Source organism: Camelus bactrianus, chromosome 21, assembly GCF_048773025.1.
Source record: "Camelus bactrianus isolate YW-2024 breed Bactrian camel chromosome 21, ASM4877302v1, whole genome shotgun sequence".
Classification (NCBI taxonomy): domain Eukaryota; kingdom Metazoa; phylum Chordata; class Mammalia; order Artiodactyla; family Camelidae; genus Camelus; species Camelus bactrianus.
In genome coordinates, this window is record NC_133559.1 from 3673329 (window position 1) to 3686008 (window position 12680).

Consider the following 12680-nt stretch of genomic DNA (forward strand, 5'->3'; position numbering starts at 1 on the left):
ACCCAGGACCTTGTGCATGCTAAGCACACACTCTACCACTGAACTATACCCTCCCCCCAAGAATAAGAAATGAAATAGCAAGTTAGTGGAAACTGAAGAGGAAAAGGGACATGGGACGGTAAAGATAAACGTGAAGAGCTGGCGTGAAGATCAAGAGATTTGGGGAGAAATGGTTAGAGCACGCGGAACACGCAGGTTGTTTCTTGTTAAGCTGCAGTGGGCAATGGTTAAGTTGGAAAACCGGGGAAGGGGGTCAGCATTCCTATATCAACCATTTAGGGCTTGGTAATTAGGCTGAATGCCGCGGAGCTTGACTTTTAGAAGACAGACAATGAGGGCAGGAGGCACAACCATGTAGGTTTGAGTGTAAAAATAAAGGGGAAACATTGGTGGTACCTTCTAAGGGGATCTGAGTGTCACATCACAGATCTGTCAGAGCTTTTACAGACAGGGTGCCTCTGATTCCCAAGTTGTGGAAAGCAGATATGTGGGGACACAGAACAAGACCCAAGCTCACATCAGAGAGCTGGTGGCCCCAGGGGGAACTGCAGGAAGGAAGGAGGTGGTGGGAACATTGACTTCTTACAAAACAGTCTTCCCGGCAAGGGTGAAGCTCTGGGTCTCCGCATTGGCTTAAACACACTGGGGAAAGCTGGCGTGGGGAGGCTTGCTTCTCCTTCATGGGTGACCCAAAGAAATTCCTTCCTGGCTATTTTGTCACAGCTTTGGGCAGCAGCACTGCGGAAGTCCAAATGCCATTCCATTCCAACTCTTCATTTTCAGCCATAAATGACTGTCTTGGTAGTAGTCCTTTGGTGTTGAAATTTGCCAGTTTTGGTTTGGACAATGAGGTGGATGAATTGATTGGTAAGAAACAGTATAAGCAGCAGGAAATCATGGACAAACGGAGGGCTTTGAGCAAGGCGAAGGTGTGCCAGGGCCCCTTAAAGCCCTCACGCCAGCTGGCTGAGTGGGCGCACCCTTTCAGTCGTAGTTCCGTCCTTCCCCAGGCACCGCTTCTTGCTCTCTCCCAGCCCAGTAAATATTGTTCGGAATGAACAGTCCTTGGTGGTTAGAACAGTGCTGTGGAGTGTTGGGCTTAAATTCCAGTCCCTAAAAATGGGCATAATCTTGGGAAGGCATTAAACTTCTATGTCTTAGACTTCTCATCTGAAGAACAGGAGGGGGTTCCTTCCAACTCTAAAATTTAGGTATAAGTTTATCAAGAGCTGGGAGAACAAAAGCACCTGAAAGTGGAGTTTACAGGTGGAAAAGCCTGGTGGCAAACTTAAATAACAGATGCTGTGGTTGCTTGAAGAACTAAGAAACTGAACATACCATCCATGTTTGCATCACAGTGAAGGCTTACCATCATTAGGAGAAGCAAATTTTAGAAAGTAAAAAAAAAAAAAAAAGAAGAAGAAGAAATCAAACCCAGGGCTCTCTAGTGTCAAAAGCTTTTATTTTTTAACAATGTTTACCATTTGAATTAAAAATGATTTATCTTAGCATTTCTAGAGGAACAGAAACAGTTTGAAGTTTTTATTTATAGGATGCTTTCAACAAGGATTTCATCATTATCCATTAATATTTATGTATATACAGTATGCTAGATCACTATACAGCAAAATAGAATTCTTTTTCAAGTGAGATGGAAATACATGGAAGTTAGAAAATTCAGAGGACAAAATTCTGGTAAAATAGATAAACTATTTGATACAATAAATAATATTCCAAGAGGCATTTCTATCCCATGTGCAATGTAGCTAAATTAACGTTACTATGAAGTCTCTAACCTTCAGTTTTCATGACTTTCAGCTTGCTTAAATTCTCAGGACTTTTGCTCTTTTAGCCTAGTGTTGTACATTTCATATTCATTTGCTTTCTTCTTCTGCTTCAGTAAATAATTTTGAACTTTGACACATATAGTTGAGTGAGTGTGTAAGTCCTAGTAAAATGGCTAAGACTTTCCTGCATGTGTATTATTGTTATAGTGAGCTTGGTTTTGAGCTTTCTAAGTAGAGGTGATCTGGTCTGGAAAACCTCAGGCCAGAGCTTATTTTAGTAGTGGTTTTCTCTTACAGGGAGTCTGTGTACCCCTTCTTTCTACCTACATTAGCAATCCTAAATGTTTCTTGCATATTCCTGGGTTTAGCTGTCTTTTCGTATATCCATACCTGACTTTTTTCCTCCTGCCTTCTTTTACAGAGGTCCTTACCTATGTTACATCAAATACTCTACCACCAAAATTTGACCCCAAAAAGCATCTTATTTTAATTATTTCCCATTTGGAATCCTTCAGTTGATCTTAAATTTATATTATTTATACCCACTGTTGTCTTTTTTCTTTATTTATATGCTCAGTCATAACAGAAGACAAAGAGAAAACATCTTGCCATGAAAAAACATTTTTTCACAGGATCTAAGCTGGGGAGCCATGGTATAAAAACTTACATGGCCAGCCAAGAGTTTTAAGTGGTTTCGAAAGCTTTATCATTGAGGGCTCTCCTGTACCATCCTTTATAATCAGCACCATCCGTTAAAAGGTTGCCCCAAGGAAGGTTTCCTATTTTCTCAGACAGGGAAACTGACACAGAAATAAGTACCTGGTTAAAACCATGGTGATAGGACCAAAAGCACAAGGAAATTTATCTACTTCTCTTGGCCATGTTGCCTCCATCTATCTTCAGGGGGAATAAGCAGCACATTATAACACAGGCAGTCTTCACTTAACTGATTCGGAAGAGCTGTGGGGCCGGTGCATACAGTTGCAGAAACATCTTAGATGAAGACTCTACAAAGCACAAATGCAGAGATGTAACAACACTGTGTTCCGGGGAGTGCTGTGGAGCAGACAGGTCTGTAATAACAGTTGGGCACGGCAGCAACAAGGGCCGCGAAGATAAAACAGTCGTCGGAATCTGAGCTTTATTCAGCAACATGCGCTCACCACGATGCCGTCATTTTTCCTTCTGAGAAAAAGTGCAGTCTAATGGATCGCCTCTCACTTCACAGGGGACAGTGCTGGGATGCCCAGGCTTTGAGCTCTCCAAAGCACAGGCCCTCCAAAAATCAGGGAAGCGATACTGCGATTTTAAAAAGCGGTTGTGAAGCGATTCGATTATCAGGGCAGAGGTCCTCAATGGGCACTGGGCAGCGACGCGTGATCGGGGCTGGGCTGGCCCCATATGGAAGGAGGGACCCTGCACCAGCCACCGCGTCTGCAGGACCTGGCGAGAATGCGCTTTGGAGAGGGTGGAGGAGAGTGCAACCCTGAGAGGGGCCTGCTCCCTTGGGAGGGGAGAAAGCCGGCAACAGAAAAGGCAGTGCCGAGATTGAGGGGTGAAGACAAGAGTCGGGAGAGGGGATGGGACAGGGTGGCACGGCATCCTGGAGGTGGGCGGGGGTCGCCTTAAAGACTGAGGACTAGGCCGGGCCCAGGACAGCAGGGAAGTGTGAGGGAAAGACCCCTTCCTTCGGCAGCTCCCAAATCGTTTCTGTCAAAGATGGCCAAATTCCACGCTGCCCTTCCCCCTCCGCGCCGTCTCAGTCCCCTTGGGGTGCTCCCCAGTGCTGCGGAAGACGGTGGGGAGGTCCGGGTGAGTGTGTGCGTGGGGAGAAAGGTGCGGGAGAGAAGAGACCCTCCCTAGCCGCACCTCTCACCCAGCCGGCCCTTTGGGAGGTTCTTTCTGTTGAGAAAGGGGGCTCTGCCGCTTTAAGGTGGGGAGTAGGCGTCACCTCTGGCCGGGTGACGAACTGGGGAGGGGACCTGGTGGGCGTGTCCATGCAAAGAAGGAGGTGGTGCCGGCGGGGGGCGGCCCCATAGTAAAATATTGGAGGGAGAGGCGGGGTCCAGAAGGCGAGGCTACGTGGTGGGCGGGGCGCGGGGGGCGGTGCCTCTCCGGGAAAGCCGGGGAGGGGGGAGGAGGAAGCGGCCGGGTTGGTACCATTGCGCACGTTCCGGGAGGGGGACGGGTGACATTCCCTTGGAGGGGGGCGGGCCCTTCCCGGCGGCTGGTCCCGGCGCTCAAGCGGGAGGGGCAGTCCCCCTTTCCCCGCCGGGCGGGACTTGGGGGCCGCGGGGAGGGGGCACTTCTCCGCCCGCGTCTGAGGCGGGGCCCGCGGTACCTTTGGTGGCGCGGTGCGGCGGGGGGAGGGCCGAGGGGAGGGGGAAGGGGCGGTACCAGGAGGGGGCAGCCGGAAAGGGGGTGGCGCCGGCGGACAATGGAGCCTATGTGTGCCTGCGGGAGTGGGACGGCGCCGCCGCCGCCGCTGCCGCCGCCGGGGGGAGACGCTGCGCCGCCGCTGCCGCTGGCCCCGGCCCCGGCCCCCCGGGGCTGAGAGCCGCCCCGGACCGAAGCCCCCTCCCCTGCTCCGCTCCTCCTCGCCCCTCCCCCACTCCTGCCGCGGGGGTAAGTGGCACCTCAGGGGGAGGGGGAGGGGAAGTACCGGAGCCGGGGGGTGGGGGGGCCCGGGTCCGTGTCCGCGTGTTTTGAGCCGGTTTAGGGGCAGGGGTAGTCAAAGCCGCAGGGGGAGAGCCGTAGGGGGAGGGGAGAAAAGAGGCGGGGGTCGAGGTTGCGGATTTAGAGTTGAGTCTGGAGAAACCTGTGTGGGGAGAGGAGGAGGGTGTCCTTTGCCCACGGCTCAGTGAGCAGTGGGGAGAGACGGAGGCATCTGTCGGGCTTTTTAGAGGTTGTGTCCCAAGCCGTGCTTGGAGAGGCTAAATGAGGAGCTGGGACGGTCCCAGGGTTCTGGGATGGAGGGGCATTGGAGGGGCGAGATGGAGACCCCAATGAGGGAATTCGGGTTGAGTTTGGTGGGGTCTGTAAGACCCCGGAGATGGACAGAGAGGCAAAGGGGACTTTGCAGGCCAGTGACTTGTTGAAGGGTGGGGGGAAGTGAAAGCTAAGAAGAATGTTGGCGGTTCGTGTAGTAAAGGGCTCCAGCAGGTGCGGTGGTGATGTTGAGGTCACCGAGTCATTGTGGGGGTCGTGGACACACCAGTGATTCCCAAAGTGGAGCTCTAGTCATTGACCTTTGAACATTGCAAAGACTATTAAGATGTCACTGGTTAGAGCTGGGTGAGCCTAGTGAAATGGAGATATCCTAAGGAAAAAAACAGCAGGGTTGGTTGTTATGTTCCCAGGGAAGGGCCAGAGGCCTGTAATAGTGTTGCTGGGGGCCTAATGGGAAGGCTCTCAAGCTTGAATGAGGAGGCCTGAAATCTGTCCTCCCAGAGCCCTGCCCTGGCAGAGAGAGAAGTGACTTAGAGCCTAGACTGCAGCCCAACTGGGGGCTAATAAAGTTCTGAGACGGAGTAGAGAATTGGGCACAATTGTGTCTTGGCAGAGAGAGACTAAGGTGGGATAGAATTGGTGCAAATTAGACTTTGGTTAGGGCGAATGGGCAGGTCACTGGTAGTGACTTCGGTGGGAAAATGAGTGAGTGGCTGTGTAAAGAGTTACATTTTGATCAATGGCGTTTTGATCAATGGTGTGTGATGGAGTATTTGTTAGCATTTGACATATTCAGGAACTAAGTGCTCATTCTTGGGCCAGAGATGTGGAGTCTTGTACCCTGAGCACAAAGTGATGAATCAGAATTAGCAGGTAGGAAGGGTAGGTAGTAAAATAGTTGAGAGTATGGGGTCGGGGGGCGAACAGACATTGGGAGCTAAGACTCACGTGTGGATTAAGAACTTTTGACTCTTCATGGAAGATTGTACACTATGTCCTGTTGATTTTGGGGTTTGACTGGATATTGATGATTTGGGAAGTCTTAGTAGGAGTTGACGATAACGTGAATAATGTCATGGTACTAAGGACGACTTCAACAAAGACCTTTCTAATTACGGAAAAAGATCCAGTCTGTAAAAGACAGAGATGGGTTAATAAAAGGGGCAATTGGCTAGATGACATGAGGATGCTTTGAGGAATGAGGATTCCATTAATTGGTGGTTTGGATGAGAAGAGAAAATTTAATGCTAAGTTGAGACAGGGGTGACATTTCATAGGTTTAAAACCTAGTTCTAATGGTATTGAACCCTTAGAATATTACTTTGTAATAACTACTGAATGTAAAATGATTATAGTTCCTAAACGTATGGCAGATCGATAAGGGGGTCATTGACTAAAAGATGAAGGAACAGTTTCCATGCTGTTCTCTTTTTATAAGGCAAGTTGTGTGTAGTAACTTGGCTCCTGAGCTAAGGATTCCTGACCTGGATTCTCTGATGACTAGCATAAGTGAAAAAGCACTTACGTACATTGGAATTTCTTCTATGGGCTATTTCCCCCATAGCCTTCAGAAGTGTCTGCTCCTGTGAATCAAAAGAAAATGCTTCCTGGCTTGCAAGGAGGGGAAAAAAAGTACAGAGGTTTCACAAGCATTATAATCAACTAAATATTTGATCATGGTGATTTAGTATGGTGGTTAGTGCCTTGAACTTACAATCAGGAAGCTGGTTTTCCCATTGACTTATGTGTGACTTTAAACACATCTCTCATATTTATTCTTTAGTTTTCCCATTTATGAAGTGGGAATACCACTGCCCTGACCACTCTTAACGCATTGCAGTCCTTAACAAGTTAATGCTTTATCTGCAAAGTGCTTTGGACACTTTTGGGAATGAAAGTTTACGTAGCTCAACTTTTTCCTCACTTCTTAAAAACTACTCTGTCAGGAACAGACCACATTCAGCTTTTGTTACAATTCTAGCAGCATGCTTGATCAAGGAACAAAAAGGAGTACCTTATGCAAGCGCCTTGTTCTGTTGTGTGGGCTTTGGTTTTATATGACGTTTGGAAGGTGATACCTCTTCCTTATTTAGTGGCAACGCAGTAATAGTGATGACAATTGTAGAAATGTAAGCAAAGTTCCCGAGGGAAGAGTGGGAATATTCAAACTGTGAGTGCTGACCTAGGCCAAAGCCGACCCCACATCTGGGTGACCTTGGACATGTTTCTTGACTTCCTGGTGGCGTAATTTTCTTCAACTATGAAGTAATGCTGGTGGAATGACTTACTTGTCTGTCTGCCTTGGTGACTGTGTTAGGGTCTGTGGAAATTTTATTTGCTCTAGTTCAGAACTTCTTAACCTATGTCCCATGTACCCCTTTGGAAATTTAATTCAGCATAGGATCCCTTCTGAGAGTCATGGTTTTTAGATGCGTAAAATAAAATATATAGAATTACAGATGATATGGAAACAGTTATCAAGATGATAAACAATTGTGATACAGTAATTCATGTGCTTCTTTATAACACATTAAGTAATGTGCAGGTGCAGGTCTAACAGATACTATAATTGTGAAGTGGCAATGAGTGTAAATATTATGTTGAGATATCTTCAACAGCTGTAATGTGATGTGCAGTGTCCTGTGGTTTCTTGGTGACACAGTCACAGGGTTGCTAATACTACTGTGGGCTGTTACCTATATTCACGGTTGAAGGCGGTGCTAAGTTTTACTTAATGGTTAGTGAGTATGAAGATCAAAATTTCCTCCAGCAAGTTCACAGCCGCTACCCCTCCTCTGAGTCTCCACAGGCACCTTGGGAGGTCATGCAGCCCGAGTTAGGAGCTCCTGCTCTGAACCAGCTGTTTTGAAAGCTGAATTATGGCCACTTGCATTTTAGGCTCTGTAATTTTTTTTAAGCATCTTCACCATGCTAAGAACAAGAGCACAGAGAGGATATGAAGTAAAAGTCTATTTTGCACTCTTTGACGACTGTTCTTGGTCGAGGAGCAAGTTAAAGCTGGTGATTAGAATGAGACTTCTGTGTCTGATGGACTTTACTTTTCCAAACTTCCCAGTCTTCGGCGGGATGGACTAAGGCTACAGTGCTCCAGTGTCTTGCATTTTGAGTTTTAGTGGTTCCACCTCCTTTTTTGACCTAATTAATTTTCTTACTAGTCCTTCTTCCAAATATTGTTCTGGCCACAGAGCACTGGGGAATGGGTGGTTTTCTTTGCCATTGGTGTGAATTGGGGTATGAACTTTTCCATTCTTCTCATTCCTGTAGGACTGAATGTGAGACTAGCTGGTGTCACTCCACTTTGACCTAAAAATTCCTTTCTGTTTGGGAGGCCGAGATCAATCTTGGAAAGTTCCTCTGTGTCCCAATGTAGAAGAGAGAGCAAACTGGACATCTTGGAAGGTAAAGAGCCCAGCTTCTGTTGTTCAGTCTGTGCATATTAGATTTTGTTTCTGCTTCTGCAGGGTCTCTTGTAAGTTAGAACTACGTGTGTTCATTGTTGTGGCCTTTCCCAAGCAGAGGTCAGCACGCTGAATGCGAGTCACAGCCGCGAGTGCAGTTACCTTGTGCTTTTCTGTGGGCAAGGATTTCTGCAGTAACTGATTCTCTCGGAAAGGCAGATGGGGAGAAGTTAAGCAGGTATTTATTGTGTCATCATTGGTTTGTGTGAACAGGAGGCAGGAGTAGCAATACACAAGCCCCAAGCTCGTCACAATAACGGAGCAACCAGCATCCACTGAGTTTCTTTTGGGTGTGGGGTACCGAGACGGCGCCCCTTTCCTCAGGGAGCTCCCTGACTGAACATGACAGGGGTACAGTTTTAAAAGTGTCACGAGTGTAATGCTATGGGGTCGTGGAGGACACTCCTGAGGGTAGTTTGGAATTAAGGAGAATTTAACAAAGAAGGGACACTCGTCTGAAATTTTACTTTGGGTAGCCATTGTTCTAAGTGACGACAGTTGAAGTTCATTTTTTAATGGTTAAATTTTGTCAGAACTCTTCAGTTTGATGCCTATTTATTTGCTTGCTTAAAGTTTGTTAGCTTGAAGGACGGTAGATGAGTTGTTACCGTTTGTACATGAAAACATACGTTAGTATTCTGTTTGGATCGGGGTCGTCTGTACACGCCCAAGTATAGTTTTCCTTTCTCCACGTGTGTGGGGCAGACTGGGTCTTCCTGTTGTGTCCTTTTTCTGAGAGGAAGCCTTTGAGTAGTTGGCATGCCAGAAGTTAAGAATGAGCTAGGAATGGAATCCTGAGACCTTTTAGTTCCACATTCTAAGTTTGATACTATGCCTTTTATGGTGTAGTGGTCATAGCATAAAAATGAAATCTGTTAAACATGACATAGTTGTAATAAACTTGACTTCTTAGAGCAGGAGAGTGGGGAAAGGTCATTGGAAGAGTTGAAATTGGAATTGTAGGGTGATGCTGAATTAAGTTGGACTAATTTGTGAATTTATTCACAGCTTTGTGGCAACAACTTTATAGAGTCTCCTTTTAAAGATTCCTAAATAATTTGCCCTTAGGACAGCCTGAAACTTGGTTCTTCCTTGCCATTTCAAAACTATAAACCCTGGAGGCTCAGCGGTGTAACTCTAGTTTATAAGGACTGATGTTGGAGGTGGTTCTGCCTGGTGTGTTACTCAGTGGCTTGTTGACTTCTCCAGCTCAGCTCAGTGCAGCGTTTCACACATAGTAGGCTCTCAATCAGAGGGACTCATGTGGCCCTGTCGTTAGCCCCACCTTCCCCCAGAAGTGTGTGAAAATGAATTTTCTTGCTGAATGCTGGCCATGTAGAGTTACAGCTGAGGTAGGGAGGAACTATGAATGGTATTCGCTTTGTGAATTCAAATGTGTATCTGGAATTTTGCCTCTTCCACCTTTACAGTCAGCTCCCAGTTCTCTGTTCTAATTAGGAATGAGAAGAAGCAAAAATGTGTGGGTTTTTTCCCTACTAAATGCTCCTAAACTTAAAAGGTAGAAAAATTGATTTTATTTGCCCTTAATATTTCTCCAGTCTCTGAAAATGAAATACGCAGTTGGGAAGGAGGGAAAGTCATAAGGCCTGCCTTGAAATGTCTCCGGATTGGATAATATACTCTTTACTAACTGGAAGCTGATTCTGTGTGCATGGGAGACGACAACTTCCTCGTAAACTAATGCTCTAGAATAATAGGAAACCTGTTCTTCTCTCAAGATGTTCAGTAACAAAATGATACTGTTGATTTTTTGATCCCCTTTGGAGCTCTTCTTCTTTGCTTTCTCCTCGTCCAGGTGAGGGGCACCTTTGAGAAGGGGTTCCTGGACTCGTCACACTCCTCGCCTCCAGGATGAGCACTGCAGTCTCGTGACCCTCGGGGTTTCGGTGAGTGGCCTGCGGCTGATAGCACTGAGGGCACGCCCGACTTAGCAGGGGGAAGGCTTCAACTTTTAGTCAACAAATATTTTTGAGCCAACGCCATAGTAAATGCTAGAAATGGAGGGATAAACAAATCAGTCTCGATCCCTGCCTTCGTGGAGCCTAGTGAGAGAGATGACTGTTACACAGATGATCACTTAATTACATAACGTGGGAAATGCTGTGAAGGAGAAACACAGGAGTCTGTGACGAGAGTGTAACGGAGAATTTCACGTAGATTGGCGTTCTGGCGTCCTTTCTCCCTGACGGAGAAACACTGAAGCTGAGATCGCCTTCATTCAGCAAGAACCGTCCAGCTGGAAATGGAAAGGTTAGGGGTGAGGGAGAGAGGTGTCAGGAATGACTCCCCAGTTTCTGGCATGGGCAGCTGGAGGGATGAAGGTGCCTTTTACTAAAACGTGGGAGGCTGAAGGAAAAGTCCTTTTGGGAGGGAGGCCGCATAGGGATAAAGAAGGCATCTTCGGCCTTGGTCAGTTGCAGACATCTAGTGAGATGTCAGGTTGGCAGTTGTGTATACAGGTCAGCAGAGCAGAAGCTGAGCTGGAGATGTAAATTTGGGAGTTGTTGGCTTGGAAAGAACTTACTGGATGAGAAGAGAAGAGGACCCAGGGTAGAGTGGTGAGGAAGTTGGAATTGTAGAGATTGGGTGGAGAAGGGGCCTGCAGAGGAGGCAGGTGAAGGGTTACGGGGGCAGGGGCGGTGGGAGGAAAGCTGGGCAAACGTGGTGGTGTGGAGACCAAGAGCCTCGCTTTCCTCATCTCTGAAATGGGGAGATAGTAGTCCCTGCCTGCTGGGGTTGTTGTGAACGAGCTAGTATGTGTGGAGAGTGCTTACGGCAGTGCCTGACCCATGGTTAGCAAACATTTTAAATATTATTTAAGAAGAAAAGGAACATTGTAAAAGCATATCTTCGAGTTAGGAGATTTAGTCCTATTGGGGAAAAGTCCTTTCTCCCTCTCCGGCTGTGGTTAACCGTTCTGGGAGAGGCCTTTCCCGGTTTGTAAAAGGCGAAGAGGTGTGCGCTAACCTGGAGATGCCAGGGGCTGAAAGAGTCTCATTTTATTCTTTGCAGCGTGTGAGACATGGGACAGGTTTTCTGCCCAGTTGTTATTAAGTATCAGACAGGCTAACGCTAAGGTGACAGCTCCCTTGGATTAGGGGTTAGAACACCTGGATTTTATTCCTCGTCACGGAGTGAGCCCACATGCTTGCCTTAGCCTGCTGTGCTGTCCCTCCACCCGCAAAGGAACGGTCAGGAGGTGGCTCAGCGGAAAGAGGGGGTCAGAGAGCACTGGTCAGAAACCTGGGAGAAGCCGTTCACCCCCGTGTACTCCGTTCATTCGTCTGTAAAATGCCCGCTGATGAAGGTGGGGTGAATTGTGAGCATAAGACACTGTGTGGGGAAGTACTTTTAAATCACAAGTGTTCTCTGTTCACAGTATCATTACTAGAAATAATCTTTGCTACCAGCTCATCAGAAATGCCTGGCAGGTTGAGGTGAGCTGATACTTGCAGTATGTTTAGAGTTTGTTTGGGAGGAGAGTGCAACACGGATGCCAGGTGTTTCTGCTCTGGGAGCAGCCGAGTCACCCAGGGTCCAACCACGTGCTCTGTACATTGTGCTGAGTGTTACAGAAAAACCAAGACAAGGCTCTTGTCTTCTAGGAGCATAGTCTTCATAGGGAGATAGAACATAACACGTAGGACTGTTCAGTACAGCACGTGATTGAGTGCTGGAATGTGCGATGCAGACAGAAGGTACCAGCAGTTACAGAAGGGGACCGTATAGGTGGTAACTCCTTTTCCCGAGGTGGCTGTTCTCTGATGGCTTTGTCCAGGCAAGAGTCCTTTGCTGCAGCTTCTGTTTCACCAGTGATTCTTGATGTTTACTACAAGGCTGCAAAGTGGTTTCTGATCATATTTGTTGAACTTGACAACCACAATCAATTTTATAGTCAGAGCTGGGGGAAAAAGGAAAAAAAGCTAAAGGTGGTGGGGGTAGACATATATCCTTAAGTATAATCAAGACCAGAATGTTTTTAGGGTGCTTTCTCCTGAGGTCGGCGTAGAAACGTTCCGTAAAGCTTTATTCTAGTTCTTTTTCTCGACGTCTTCATTTAAAAGGAAAAAAATGTGGTTGTGTGCGCTCAGGACTTCTGTAAATTCCTTTCATGGTCTCAGGGAATATAGCTGTGGCTTTTGCAAATTTCTAAATGAAGAGATAGACATTTGACACTTGACAGTGTGATCATACTCCGTGCCAAATCCTGGAAGGTAACAGGTCCTCCCAGTTTCAGCCCGGTCCCCGAGCCTCTCCGGGTCCATGTAAGCTGTGACACCTGAGATGCTTCTAACTCCCTTTGATTCTGTAGCCACTAATCCTGCGTCTAATACCCTCCTCCAGCGCTGCACCCCATCGGTGAGGTAGCAGGAGGCGGGGGGAGGTGAGGGGACAGTGGTTACAAAAAACCACATTGGAGCTGCCCTGGAAGGAGCGGTGACTG

At 47.3% G+C, this 12680-nt stretch overlaps 1 protein-coding gene across 1 annotated transcript in view; it reads left to right on the top strand.

Moving 5' to 3' along the window:
• LOC141574344 (uncharacterized) overlaps positions 1-12680 on the top strand; it is a 64042-nt gene that overhangs the window by 50334 nt on the left and 1028 nt on the right. The window contains exons 2-3 of the mRNA XM_074349327.1: positions 8022-8156; positions 10032-10122. The gene's annotated coding sequence lies outside the window, so the exon portion shown is untranslated. The remainder of the gene's footprint in view (positions 1-8021; positions 8157-10031; positions 10123-12680) is intronic.